Source organism: Acanthochromis polyacanthus, chromosome 17, assembly GCF_021347895.1.
Source record: "Acanthochromis polyacanthus isolate Apoly-LR-REF ecotype Palm Island chromosome 17, KAUST_Apoly_ChrSc, whole genome shotgun sequence".
NCBI lineage: Eukaryota > Metazoa > Chordata > Actinopteri > Pomacentridae > Acanthochromis > Acanthochromis polyacanthus.
Window position 1 is genome coordinate 23,437,800 of NC_067129.1, and position 16,067 is coordinate 23,453,866.

Consider the following 16,067-nt stretch of genomic DNA (forward strand, 5'->3'; position numbering starts at 1 on the left):
AATTTACTAGTATTTGAATTTGCCACAGATTTAGTTATCACAAATTTGCAATGGGGTCATCAACAATGACCATTTACTGATGTATCCTTTGTCAGTTTTGAAAGTACTATATCACTTTTGGAAAGATATATGTGAAGTATTATCTGACTTTTTCTTAGAGAAATGTGATAAATCTGCAGTGTGATATACCAAAATCCAAAAATTCAATTTTTTGCAACATTTTGCAAACCAATGATTTAGATCTTGGACTCAAATTGAAGCCAAGAACATATACTAGAAGACTGCTTTGACAGAATTTGTGGGCATTTTTTTAACCCTGGACTTCATTCATGGACACTGTGGCCAGGAAATGATACAAGGAACAATTGATTAAACTGATTAAAGTCCCATCAGTTCCCGCCACCCGCTATATTTTTAGGTCACGCGATTCGGTATCCGTACATAACGTACACATGCATAACATAGCGCAAGGTCATTTTGTTTGTGTGCCACATCTATATTGAATGGCCACATTCTATAGTGCTGTGATTTCTGCAATGAATTTTTTTCAAGATTTCAGCCATCAGAAATTATAAGACTGAGCAACCTTGGTGTACGGCCCTGCTTTTCTTATATTATTGATGTGATGTTCAATACCAAAAGGATGACAAATCATGCACAAAATTAAAGCCAATTCCTAGCAAGTAACATACTGCACTTGATATTCACAACATTTAAGTTTGGAGGTGTTTGTCAATTGACTAACAATTCATATTTCGATTATTACAAGCTCCAACTATACCCGATTTGTAATCATAAAACGTTACAAAGTCTCACATTTCATGCAAGACAATGCAGAAGTTATAATAGCTTTGCAAATATGTGTGATCAGTTGATGAAATAAAAGCGCTAGCTCATCTGAAAAACTGATAACTTATAAGCTGGGATCAAAGTGTGGAGTCTCTGCATCAGTCACAGTAAACTCATACTGAGCATGATTAGAAATACTGTGGTTACTGTCGGTGTAATGCAGAGCACAGAAGGCAGGGAAAAAAATCTGGGTAGAATGGAGAGTGGGAAAATTAGATGGAAATGAGAAGCATAGATATGATTCATTATCAAGCATGAATAAGATTAAATGCTGGCTAAGGAAGTGTTTTGAGTGAGAGGAATAAATGGTGGACAGTTGGGGGTCAAATGAAACTCTGATGGATCTAATGCATGTGTGATGGCTGGGAGAACCCATTCCAGGACTATTTAACTAACCTTGGTGAGTTCAAAGCCACTTTGGAGTATCCATTCAAATAAAAGTTGTCTGCAAATGTTGGCACGATTAACACTTAGAGTATTAAATAGTGCCTCCACTTATAATGTTGATCTTTGGGATCAATAATTAAGTTGTCTCTGTAAGTCACAAAATGTACCCCTCAGTGGAACCATTCACCAAGGTTCCTCTGTTCATAGCAGAGTGTTATGATGTGTGTAGTGGTTCTGCAGAATCCTAATGCAATGACAACTCAGGTCTGCATGCATCACACATTCATTCATCCATCCATCCTCTATACACCACTTTATCCTCACTGGGGTCGCGGGGGGTGCTGGAGTCTATCCCAGCTGACTCCGGCGAAGGCAGGGGACACCCTGGACAGGTCGATGCATCAAACTATGAGGAACAAAGTATTAGATCAGCCTCCACTATCAGAGGTATATCGGAAAGAGAAAAGTAAAACAAAAACTTGAGCAGTACGAAGAATCAAACTGTTACAGCATTTTCTTTGTCACGACTTTGAATTAAGCCTGAAGCCATGTTTCTTGTCTTACAACTCTGAAGATTGTTCCTAGACTGTTTACAAAAATACCAAATGTTGAAACTCTTTTGCAACTGAAAGCAAAAAGTGAAAGTACAAGAAAAACAGCAAAGCAGAAATCCATCCAGTCATTCCGTCAAATCAAAATGGCGTGTTAGTAAATGGTTGTATTTAAATGGTTGTATTTATATAGCGCTTTTATCCAAAGCACTTTTACACATGTTAATAAATGCAAAGTTTTATTTGTTGTCTTCGATATAAACCTGCAGTGGAGTCAATACTGGGGCTGGTTTTAGAACTAAAACCAACACTTCCCTATACATGCCCCAGCAAAAACAATTTCCTGGTTCGATGCTCTGCTTGTGTTGGGAATTATTCTTCTCCTTAGCAAATATCTTGGTTGTCCATTTTAAGTTAAATAAATAACTAGTTCTGTGTACAACATGTAAATGTCAACAACCACTATCAGGTGTTACTGAATACTTAGATATTTCTGTAGCATCAAAAAAATAAACAAGAAAAGCACTCAGAGAGCGCAGTGCTCCGCCAAGGCTGCTCAGTCATTGAATCATTTCCAATGGATGAAATCTTTAATGAAAAATTACCTTGCGGTGAGCTTAGGCATGTGTTATGTATGTGTACATTACGTACGGATACCGGATTGTGTGACCAAAATATGTAGCAGGCGGCAGGAATTGATGGAACTCTGAAACACCCCCACAATTTAAACAGTTGTTCGTTGAATGATTTCCAGTGGATAAGTCCTGATAAGTTGGTTTGTAGTAACATCGCAATCATGTGAACATCAGCAAGCAGCTGACGTAGTGTTCACTTGCAGTCATCGTTACCGTGACGCCATGATAAAATGGACCTGATATCTTTAACAAATCTGTGGATTCAGACTATAAGCCACATCACTGCCAGTTGGTTCTTGTGTCATTTCTGACCTTCGCTGAAAATTTCATCCAAGTCCGTTTGTCCATTTTTGAGTAATGTTGCTAACAGACAGACAGACGGACAGACGGACAGCCAAACGTATGCCGATTGTCACATAAGTCTGCTGCGTTCTCTGGTGGAGTAAAAATAAAAATAATGGCTGCTTCACTGACCTCATACACTACTGCACAGCAGAAATTTACAACATATGCGGTCTATCAACCATATTATTATAGTTCTCTCATGATAACTCTGTTTCCTGAACAAAACCCATAAAACAGTTGTTTGCTATTCAGTCCTGCTGTGGAATTATCCACTTTAGAGTGTACCAGTCTTTCCACTGAGACAAAATCCAGTCCAGTACTGTCTTCCTCATCTAATTTTACTATAACGCAAAACAGGACTTCTTTTGCTTGCCACACACCCAGAGGAGCAGTCGATGCAGCTGATTAGAAAACTGTCTGATGAGGTTGAAGGATGAGCCTCTAGACCTCCATAATGTGGATAGAGCCTGGAGACGAATCCACTTAACTTCATAAACAAACTCAATCAATTGCAACAATAAGACAGTTTGAGTGAGTCTTCTCTCTCAGTACAGGAGAGAAGACTGTTAGCTGTTTTCAATTCAGAAGTGTGAATATTTTTGGCAAAGACAGCTACCATTTTAGCTCATGTAGTAAGCAGAAGTTGGCTCTCAAAAGCATTTCTCATGGGAAGTGGTACTATTAAGAAAAAAAGGCAAACGTTCTGGTTCTGCTTCAACAACAATAAAATCATAACAGAGCTAAACAGCTGGTACAGAATACAATAGACAGCTAAGCCAACCAGCTCGTTATTTCATATTGAGGACTTTGTCTGGGAAAGTTAGCTGTGTTGTGTGATCATCTATGCATCCGCTATATTGTCACCTGAGCTGTTTAATGGCAGTTAAATTTGAGATATACACTACAGTTCAAAATTTTGGGGTCACCCAAACAATTTCATGTCTTCCAGGAAAACTCACACTTTTATTCATGTGCTAACATCATTGCACAAGGGTTTTCTGATTATCATTTAGCCTTTCAACACCATTAGCTAACACAATGTAGCATTAGAACACAGGAGTGATGGTTGCTGGAAATGTTCCTCTGTACCTCGATGTAGATATTCCATTAAAAATCAGATGTTTCCTCTTAGAATAGTTATTTACCACATTAACAATGTGCAGACTGTATTTCTGATTAATTTCATGTTATCTTCACTGAAAGAGGATCCTTCTATAGCAGTATAACTAAGGGACAGCTCAGGCGATCCTGAGCAGCCCTAACTACAAGGTTTATCAAATAGGAAAGTTTCAAGCCCCATCTCAGAAGTAAAGAGGGTGTCTGGGCTTGCATCTCATCAGCCCTGGCCAAAATTGCTGGCAGATTAGAAAATAGTTCTGTTTTTGTAAGGCACTGACAAATGATCAATAATCATTTGTATGAAAAAATCTGAGACGCAAAAAGCAGCATTTTAAAATCAAGTCAGGTCAACTTTATTTCTTCAGCACATTTACGAAACAACCAAGGTTGACCAAAGTGCTTTATAGCGCAAAATAGAGAACAAGACATAATCTGTGAGGAAACACACGGAGCAAGATAAACAATGCCATATATCAAGGTGTCAACGCTCAACCACAATTAAAAGTCAGAGAGTACATATGTGTCTTCAGCAGGCACTGGAATCAAGAGACCGATTGGTTCTAATTTGAACAAATAAGCGGTTCCATAGACTGGTACAGCCACAGAAAAGGCCCGGTCCCCTGTTTCTGAGTCTGGATCTGGGAATTTTAAGGGCCATCTGATTGGCCGATCTCAGAGATTCAACTGGGGCATGGACAGTTTTAAAGCTCAGATAAATGAGAAGGTGCCAACCCATTTAACACCTTATAAATAAGCAATAAAATCTTAAAAACAATTCTGAACCAGACAGGAAGCCAGTGGACCAAGGCTAAAGTCGGAGTGATGTGCTCCCGTTTCTTTGTCCCTGTTAGAAGCCAGGAATCAGCATTTTGTACCAACTGGAGCCGACAAAGAGACATCTGATCAAGACCCACATATAGAGAGTTGCAGTAGTCCAGCCGAGATGTGACAAAAGCATATATGACTCTCTCAAAGATGTTGTGGGAGGGATAGGGCTTTACTTTGGCCAACAGCCACAAATGAAAGAATCCTGTTTTGACAACAGAACTGATTTGATGTCAAATTTAAAAGCACTGTCAAAAATCACAGGCAGATTTTCTGAAGAGGATCAATTATAGACTGACACAGTCAACAAATTGATGTGGACGGCTCGAAACAACAATCTCTGTTTGGATTTCATTTAGAAAAGAAAATTAATGTCCAACCATGATTCTAAATCCTCTAGGCACTTTAATAATGGCTGCAATGAACCAGCTGTTTTGTATTGAATCGTTAAGTAAATCTGGACATCATCTGCAAAAACAGTGAAAGGAAATTTTATGTTTCTTAAATATGGACCCACACTTTATATTTTATCTTATATTTTCACACAGATAATGAAATATATTCACTGAGCTCCAAAGAGGATAGAAGGTCATATTAAACCCTTCTAAAAAAAAAAAGAAAAAAAAAAGACTTTTTAAAAATTTCTTTGAATGATTGCCTGAAGAGGATTTTTGAGCTCATAAAGTGGTTTCTCTATAATTGCCTCCTTTCTCTGCAAACAGGAACTTTTGTCAGCAGAATAGTTTGAAAGGCAAAAAAAAAAAAAGTCTTCTATAACATCACTGTATGCAATTTCCAAAAATGGGACTCTGTTATGGTTGTTATGGTAGTTGACAGGTTAAATTTTTGCCTTTTAAGGATTTGTTTAGGTGTGTGATGTTATGTATGTCTGTGGAGCTGAGCTCATTCTTCTGTTTGTTCATTATGTTGAATACATTAACTTAGTGTTCCCTCCTCATCTTCCTCAGAGAAGTGGACTGATTATCCCAGAACTCCTCCTTTTATCAAAATGGAGATAAATAATATTCCTTATTAAACCTTCCTGTAAGATTTGGTTGACAATTTGTAATCCCATAAATTAGCACAGAAAGTTGTAAAATGATGGACAGTCCTCTGTACTGACTAAACTTTCTTCTGTCATAAAACAACAATCTTTATTTTTCTGTTTCATAGCTACCATAAAACTAAGTATTTCACATCTGACTACGGCATTGCCACAGAATGAGAACAGACGCTGCAGCCAAAGTGTACTTAGCATACCACTGGTGACTTGACCGTCTGTATGACTGAGATGATTTCCAGTCAAGCCCCCTAAATGAGATGAAGCAGTAAGAGCAGCGTGTTTTCTGTGCCAAGCCATTTGTGGAAATCATTTTAGAAAAAGACCTGCAGTGATAATCTGTCCTAAATTGACTACTGATGAGCCACACTTCACTGGGTAAGGGAAGTGTTTATTTTTCTCAGTGTACAAAGTGTCAAGCAGGATTTAACTCAGAGAAAATCAAGTTGTAGCTGTTTTTTTTTTACATTTTGTTTTGTTTTTTATTACGTTAAGAACAAGTTTGTTTTTTTTAACCTTATTAACCGATACACTACCATTCAAAAGTATGGAATCACTTAGAAATGTCCTTATTTTTGAAAGAAAAGCATTTTTTCCCATGAAGATAGCATTTAATGAATCATTCTAGACATTGTTAATGTGGTAAATGATTATTCTAGCTGGAAACAGCTGATTTTTAATGGAATATCTCCATAGGGGTACAGAGGAACATTTCCAGCAACCATCACTCCTGTGTTCTAATGCTACATTGTGTTAGCTAATGGTGTTGAAAAGCTAACTGATGATTAGAAAACCCTTGTGCAATGATGTTGGCACGTGAATAAAATTGTGACTTTTCATGGAAAACATGAAATAGTCCTGAGTGACCACAAACTTTTGAATGGTAGTGTATGTGCTAGTGTATGCAATTTGCTGGGAGGCAGATCATAAGTGAAATAGGCAGTGAACGCCATGGCAGAGCATTTCCACTTTGAAACTGCAGTGTTCTGATGTTGGTTTAATCAGGATGTTAAATCAGCACCAATTCAGTCAAAAGAAAATTTACTAAATTTAAATACCAGTCTCATAAATCCATCTCATAAAGTCTCATACACTAAACTACCAATTTTAAAAGTGGTAATTACTGGTTTGAAATTAATAGCATCAAGCATAAACCAGTATTTGAGGCTGGACCAAATGACTATGTGAAGCACGAATTTTGAGTTTGAGATGCTCACTCCCCTGGATGTAAATTTAATTTATTTTTCCAACTAAATCCATTCCTATAAAGAATGCCCTCATCACAGCTCAAGCACATTTTCCAGTCTTGTGCTTTATGCACCCACCATTCACAAGTACTTGTAAGTGGTATAAAAACACATAATTTTACACATTTAAAAATATTGACTGTAATGAACATAACCCAGGCACCAAACAGGTTTACCAGTGCCTGTGTTTACCTATAGATGTGTTGAGGTGTACGTCAGATAAATGAAGATCTTTAGCTGTAGCTGTGTCACACCTTCCACGTCTGCTTCCAGGTAGTGGCAGGTTTTATCTTCCCCCTCCTTTCTACTCTCTCCTCAGATGGATGTGTGTGTGACGTGGCTTGCTGGGCAGATGTCTCCAATCTAATGAGCAGGAACTGGACACGAATAGGTGAGAGTGATCTCATCAACTGCATCCTTTTCCATAAAACCCGAGTCTGCACACTACCGTGCACCGGGCCACTGAACAGCTTCAGTCAGTTCAGACTCCTGTTCAGTTTAGCTCCCTTGCCTGACAACCTTGTGCTAACCTCTTGCTCTTTGCTGTCTAGTCTGGACTCCCTGCATGCTTGTCTTTCCACCTGGTTCATCTCCTCCTCCCTCCTCATCTGTTGGAATTTGTTCCCCATGCAGGTCAAGCTCCCCGCCATTGACACCTGCCCTGCCACCAGCTACACGCCAACTACACCTTTCACTGCTTCCCTGTACTCCCCCCTCTGTCGCCCGTCATTAGCGAAGTTCCCTGCTTGATCTCTGAAGCCAATCTTTGTATGGTTGGATCACACTGTTTTTATATCCAGTTAGCTGAACTTCTAGTCACCATTCTTGACTCTTGTGTAATTTGTTTAAGCTTTCCTACCTAGGCAGTACTGAGCATGGGTTAGTTTTGTATTTTGTATCCATTTCCTGATTATACTCTGGTGTTAGTTTTCCACCTGGCCGCTAGAGGGCACTGCTTAGGTTCAGTCTGTCTTCTGCTTTAATTTCCTGTTGTAGTCCAGCTACATCTAGTTGTAGTTTTTGGAGTTCTGTATCTTGTCTTTATTGTAAAATAAATTGTTGTTTTGCTTATGCTAGTGTGATAAGGTGGTGCTACAAAAAGATCAAGGGATTCCCAATGTCAAAAGATTCATCCTGTTTGGACCAGGTAAAACAACAAACCAACATCCTTGAAACCACGCTGCTTGATGAGGTTAAACAAAGGGGGGAAATAAGATGATGTAATCTCATATATATTTAGAAATTATCAGATTTTTTTCCTATAATCACCAGCAACCTGTTGCAGTTACAAAGGTGTCACCAGGTGATGTAGTATTTGGTGTATTGATGTTACTGTATTTCCAAAAGTTGATTCAACCATTCATATGGATCTTTTAGGAATCAGTTACTGAAGTTTTTCAAAAACAGCTTGTAGATTGCTGTGAACTGTTTTAAATAAGTTATTGCTTGTTTTATGCTGACCTATTGTGCACATAAACAACCTGTCGATCGTTTAAAAAGACCATCAATTGCTATTTTATTTCTGGTTATTCAGCCTTGAATGAGCTACAGAGACTACCTGCAACTGACAGATCATGTTTCTTCATTCATCTTTTCTTCGCCAGCTCCCCAGTGAAATGTAACTTTCAGTGACCCACTCACCAGCGTGGAAAGTAAGTGAGAGTTCTGCCTCGGGGAGGGACAAGCTGGAGAGGAACTAGACGTAAAGATGGATGATGCAAGGAAGCTGTGCAAAGCTTAATGGCAGAATTGAGCATGGATCAGTTGTGAATCATTGGGTTTGCTCAACTGCCGCGGGAAGAAATCCTTTATTGGGCTTTCTTGACTAAACAGATGATGTTCTCATTTAAGGGTTTTGGCAATGACACTTAGAAACTGGATGAGTCTGCTGAAGTCACAAGTGAGCAACTTTATATTAATTACTTTCTACCTCAGATTTCAAAACTAAAACATTCTCCTCATGTTCTCCTAAATGATCCACCTCTGCTTCATGGCTACAGGGAGAATTCCATTCCCACTTTCTCAGTAATGTACATGAGCAAGTTCATTTTTGCATCTTGAAACTGCTATAATTGGTAATATATCATTATATTTAATGACAACATGGAAATAGTTTGAGATTTGACAGCGATATATGGTAGTGATTACCAAGATATTATCAGGTGAATCCGAAATACAACTTGGTGCTGCTTCACAACGCCTGGATGAGGAAATAAGTAACTGATTTCTAACAGGTTCGCTATATTCCCTAAAATGCAGTGATACAGTACATTGTCAGAGTTGTGTTCACTGCATTAAATTTTCATTGTTTTTGTCTTGTGGACAGATTGAGAACATCACTGAGCTCCATAATGTAAGGGGAGAAGACAAATCTGGCATTTCAGTTAGCAGACTTGGGACTTGAAAGGACGTTTGTGGTCCTATTTTATATTCAACCTTTAAAAATGCTTAACTTAAATCACATTTAACCTCTATGGAAGGATTAGCAGACAAGTTTGTGCAGAAGTCAGTCCCACACACCAGAGCTTGGATATAAATCGATCTCGAGCTTCAGTGTGTCTTCTACATGGGCTTATCATTGTTGGCAATGAGACCTCCAGGGCGCTATTATCCACAGCCTGGATTTTGACAGACAGCTGGCAGGTGGTACAGTGGTTGTCGTATAAGGTGGCAGAAACGGTAGCGGAGGCATCCTAGATCAACATGAGCTCACAGTTATGTGAGACAGTTTGGGACTGGACTGCTTTATCCGTGACGAGTACTGGATTTGATGCCCAGCGTTAGTCATTCTTGCAGTGGAGTCTGAATGCCCTTATGCCTGAGCTCCATATGGATTTTGTCCCTCTGTTGTAAGACATGAAGGCCAGTGATAGACAATTAATCATGAGTGAGACTAAGTGTGCATGTGTGTCCTCGCTGTAGTGAACAAGCCAAAGTGTTCTCTACATGAAAGGAATGAACCAGATAAAATAATGTCTGAATGTATTAGCCTCCAAGAGCAATAAAAATCAACCAAAGGTACAGAAGGTTTTTCATTATTAGTACCCTTGGGTTATGCATTTTGTCCATTTTCCCCTTTCTGCCTGTGCTTTGTGTGTGGGTAGCAGTGTATAGTGAAAAAAAATACAGCATAAGGCTGTTGTAACTGCATAATGTCTACCCTTGCTTCACTGGAAATATCTGTTTTCCTCCATTCATCTTGTTCTAATATTGATGAATTCCTCTTCATGAAACAAGGTGTACATTGAAAAGAAAGAGATGCATACTCTTTGTTAACAGAAGGAACATTTTTCTCTCGTCATTTTTTCTCACTTAGTGTTGTTGTTGCGTTCTGCTGAAGCTCTGCCAGGGTTGTTGCCTTGTAATGTTTGGAACACTTCTAAAAAGCCTAATGAGACGCCTCATTGAACTCTCTGTCTGTGCTGGAAGGAGTGGGATATGATCTTTCTGTCTGCAACAGCAAATTCTTGTCTTTTCTCTTTTATTAGCATAACAGCCTAAGACTATGCGTTTATTTTTTTATCATTTATAACTCACAAGTCTGAATATTTCAAGCTCTGCAAGATTTTTAAAATATCTTATCACTGTCTTTTACATATAACAAAAAGGCTTGTGTTGTCTCTGATCTACACTGAACATCACTGTTCTCATTATTTATGGACCATTCTATCGAACTGGTTGCAATCCGATGGTAGAAAAAGGCATTTTGAAAAATAATGAAATATTCAGACCCTAGATATTAATGTCATGTTATGATCTACACTCAAGAAAACTATAAACGCAACCCTTTTGTTTTGGCTCCCATTTCTTATGAGATGAACTCAAATATTTAAAACTTTTTCCACATACACAATATCACCATTTCTCTCAAATATTGTTCCCAAATCTGTCTAAATCTGTGATAGTGAACAGCTTGTGCTGAGATAATCCATCCCACCTCACAGGTGTGCCATATCAAGATGCTGATTAGACACCATGATTAGTGCACAGGTGTGCCTTAGACTGCCCACAATAAAAGACCACTCTGAAAGGTGCAGTTTTGCTTTATTGGGGGGGTCCACTCCTCTTCAATGGCTGTGTGAAGTTGCTGGATATTGGCGGGAACTGGTACACGCTGTCATATACGCTGATCCAGAGCATCCCAAACATGCTCAATGGGTGACATGTCCGGTGAGTATGCTGGCCATGCAAGAACTGGGACGTTTTTAGCTTCCAAGACTCATGTACAGATCCTTGAGTCATTCCATCTGAATTCACAGATGGGGGTTGCAGCACCATTTTCAATTTGGCTTTGGAAGATGGTGGTGGGAGATCATGATAAAGGAAAAAAAAAACTTAATGTGCAAAATTACAGGCATCTACTCCCAGTAAATTTTGAGTTATGGCATTTTCAGATTTTAATAATTCAGGCCAAAATGCCCTCCCCCCAATCCTTGCCTGGAATTTTTAGGTTTTAAAATGCTTATATCTCTGCTTCTGGGTATCACAGAGACTTGAATTTTTTTCTCCAAGCTCTCTACATGTTGATGGTGTCCTAGAAACAACACACACACACACTCAGGAGAAGTCTCTACAGAGCAGGGGGCTTGCCCAAAATGTATAAATTATTTGTAAAAACCACTTGCGAGTAGGGTTAAGGGTGTTAAAAATACTAGAAATCTTACAGATCAATGTCTTAGCACCATTTAGTATTGCTCTAGACCAGACTGGCTTATAACTTATACAGGTGGAGCCCTTTAAGCACATTATTTAGAGAGATATGGACTGTTGAACATTGCACCCCATGAAAAGTGCCTAATATTCAAATACCATGAAGTCAATGTAGCACAGGTGGTAGAGATCTGCAAATTTGCACAGAAACTCATCTATCCTCTTGCTATAGCCATGCAAAGTCCCAACTTCTAGTCATGGAGTGGCTGGTCTCAGATGATCTTGGAGGTGAACATGCTGGATGTGGAGGTCCTGGGCTGGTGTGGTTACACGTGGTCTGCGGTTGTGAGGCTGGTTGGATGTACTGCCAAATTCTCTGAAACGCCTTTGGAGACGGCTTATGGTAGAGAAATGAACATTCAATACACCAGCAACAGCTCTGGTTGACATTCCAGATGTTAGCCTGCCAATTGCACGCTCCCTCAAATCTTGCCACATCTGTGGCATTGTGCTGTGATAAAACTGTGCCTTTCAGAGTGGCCTTTTACTGTGGGCAGTCTAAGGCACACCTGTGCACTAATCATGGTGTCTAATCAGCATCTTGATATGGAACACCTGTGAGGTGGGATGGATTATCTCAGCAAAGGAGAAGTGCTCACTATCACAGATTTAGACAGATTTGTGACAATATTTGAGAGAAATGGTGATATTGTGTGTGTGGAAAAAGTTTTAGATCTGAGTTCATCTCATAAAAAAATGGGAGCCAAAACAAAAGTGCTGCGCTTATATTTTTGTTGAGTGTTTTTAATCCCAAAGCATTGGTTCAGATATCAATAAATTAAATATAGAAAATATCCTCCTTTGTGTGTGACTTTCTATTGGGAGATGGCTGTCCCAACCTCCAACGCCTAAATTTCAATGAATTAAAATACTACTTAAATTATTTTTCCCTTTTTAAAAAAAAAAAAAAAGACCAAAACACAAGACGGACTGGAAACATCAGGAACACAGAGGAGATGGGAAAACTAACCAGAACTGGGTACAACCGAGCTAGGAAAATTGCATGTCAGGAATGAATCATGCATACAGATTCCACGCACACAGCACCACAAACAAATCAGGGCTTACAGGATGCTACGGTGCACAAAACACACCCAAATACATAAACTCAAGATCCCAATGTGGCGAATTACTAATTCCTGAAACAACAACAGAATACTAGTGCTAATAATTATTTATCTCCAGGTACACCGGGTTCCTCCCACAGTCCAAACATACTCTGAGATTAATTGGTGACTCTAAATTGTCTGTAGGTGGGAATGTGAGTGTGCTTGTTTGTCTCTACATGTAGCCCTGTGAAAGACTGGTGACCTGTCCAGGCTATCCCTAAAACAGCAGGGATAGACTCCATCCTCCTCAAAACCCTAATAAGGATTAAGCAGTGCATAGATGATGGATGGATGGATCATAATTTAAACATGGAACGTCAACATAGCGAAGAGTAAACATCATACAACTACAAATAATTAATCTAGCCTTAACAAGCCTGGGAGAGAGATGGTGGAGATGTGTGGAGGCCTGCCATGGAGCATGGGGATGAATCAGATCCAAGCTAGTTCAGAAGATCCGTGGGTACGGCAGGGGCAGATGGGAGTGCAAGAGAATGGGACTACTACAAGCATAACAACAAAGCTGAAGCAGAATACTGTCCTGAGCTGACTAACAAGCATGCTTTTCAGCGGTGCAGCGTGGAGTGATGAACTGAGAGAAAATGATTGTGATCAGGTGGTGGTACTCCCTGCTGCAGGTGTTCTGACTCAGGTGATTATCACAAATACCACAGCCTGCCTGCAGAGAACAGGGAGAGGAGGAAGAAGGAGAGGTTGCCACTAAGCAGAGGAGGAGGTGGAGGCCATGACTGTAGAACTGATGTGAATAGTGGTAAAATGTAAATAAAGGTTGCATCACACTGCATAATTAAAAGTTCAACTGCCCATCTAGTGGACATTTTTTTTAGGAAGAAGAGAGAAAATAAACTTCTTCTAACTAATTCTATTAAAATCTCCATGGATTGAAAGGTTTTTTTATTGACAAGAATAATGTTTGGGTCAAGTCAGCTTTTATAGATAGTGGCTATATCTTTGAGTATTATGTGTTTAATATTCCAAACGTAATATTTGTGTGGACAAGTTTATGAATCCGACCTGTCCAGGGTGTCCCCTGCCTTCGCCTGAGTCAGCTGGGATAGGCTCCAGCACCCCCGCAACCCTAGTGAGGATAAAGCGGTGTATAGAGAATGGAAAATTTATGAATCACGAGCCCTGCTATTGGGACTTATGATCAGAAAAGCCACCTAGTTCAGAAAAAAAATAGAGAAGACAAAGTTCCAAAATTACTGTTTTATAAATATCTTTGTCAGTTGATTTTAAATTTTTAAATGTATTGTTATAGATATGACTGTATAAGAATTTAAATCCCATTTGCTTCCTCTCCCTGTGTTCACATGATGAAGTGCTGCCATTTAACATTTTAGTTGTGCGCCCTCTGCTGCCTCTTCCTGGAATAACTTCTCTGAAAAGGTTTTATCTCAATAAATATGATCCTCCACATCCATCAGCAGCCGAGCCACAGTACGTACGTCACTGGCATCAGCAAAGAAGGAGCACTCTTGTGTCTGTTTCAGCTGGCAGGAATCCATTGTTCCTCCACGTAATGAGCTGCTGATTTGTTTGTAATGTGCATGTCGGTAAACCGTCAGGTGTGCTGGTGAGATCACAGAGGCTGGGTTTAGTCTGGCTTCTGTGTCAATATTTGCACTTGGAATGGAGTTTTGTCATTTGCACGATCTGTACAGGCTGATTTTCACTGCAGCTAAACTTTCCTCTTCACCTTCCTTTGCAACTCATTTTCCAATTCAAATGAAAGTTATTTAACAGCAGCAGCAGCAGCAGCAGCAGCAAGTGATTGTGAAGGCGGAATAGTTGTGCATACATTCAGCCCGAGCCTCCTGAGGATATATTTCATGCACTTAAGAAGCTGCTCGGAGTTAATGGGGGCTGTAAGGTAGACTTTACTGAGAATTATGACTCACAAATGATTTGAAATACTTAAAGCTAAACCAAATGGAAAGTGCAACAGATGAGAGAAAGTAAAAGCTATGCAACAAGATAATGATGCTCTTTGATTCCCAGGAGAAATGTACTTTAAACCAAGCAGTAATGTATTTGTATGTTTTGGCTGTGACTACCATTAAACTGCTGTATAGAGGTTGAATACATGTACATCCATCCATTACCTAGACACACTGCAAAAACTCAAAGTCTTACCAAGTCTATTTGTCTTACTTTTAGTCAAAATGTCTCATCCCACTTGATTTAAGACAAATTCACTGAACAATTAACATTTAAGCAAGATGGAGAGACTAGTTTTAAGACAATGCATATTAAATATGTTGTTAAGTCAAACAATCTTGAAATGATCTTGTTTTGAGTTGAATTTTAAAAGAAAACTCAAAAAAAGTTTAACTCTCATGTCATCCTCCGGGTCAAATTGACCCATAGAAAATGTGGAAAATAAATATATTTTGACAGTGAAACTTCTGATGCTCACATTTTCAACATTTTTGGGAAATCTTTGAACATTTTTTGGTGGAAAAAAGAAATGTTAAAACTGTTTCTTAAGAACATTTACAAAATTTTTTTTGGTTGTGAATGTTCTTAAAGAAAATATCAGAAGTTTGACTGATATGTATGTAATCATTTTAGATATTTTTAGGATTTTTGGAAGATTTTTACGCATTTTTTGAAAATATTTTCAAGAATTTTCTTGCCAAATTTGGGTGATTTTATTTTAAATAAAACTTTTACGGGAAAATTTTTAAGAGTTATTGGAGTTTTCTTTCTTAAGGTTTTGCAGATTTCAGGATTTTTTTTTTTGCTGATTTCTTGGATTTTTTTCAGACAAGGAAACAATATTTTTTGGTGCCCATAAATGAGGACAACAGGAGCGTTTATACATCTCAGATGAGGAGGTTACATGAAAGTGAAAATCTATTTTTGAGTGAAAAACTGCTTTTTTGAGGGTTTTTTTTAGCATGTCTGGCTAATTTTAAGACACCTAAGCTTGACAATCCTGGTAAAATATAGCTTAAAATAAGTTTTCTCAGCTAATTTTGAGATCTGAATATTCTAAATATATCTTATTTCAAGAAACTTACCAAGCCATTTTTCACTTGTTCCAATGGCAGTTTTTTTCAGTTATTTCAAGGTAAAAGTTAGGTGAAATAAGGTTTTTTTTCCTTGCTTTGAGAGGGGCATTTTTTCAAGTGCACCACTCAATCCTTGTTTGGGTCACGGAGGGACTGGATTCTCTCCCAGCTGACTTAGAGTGAAGGCAGGGA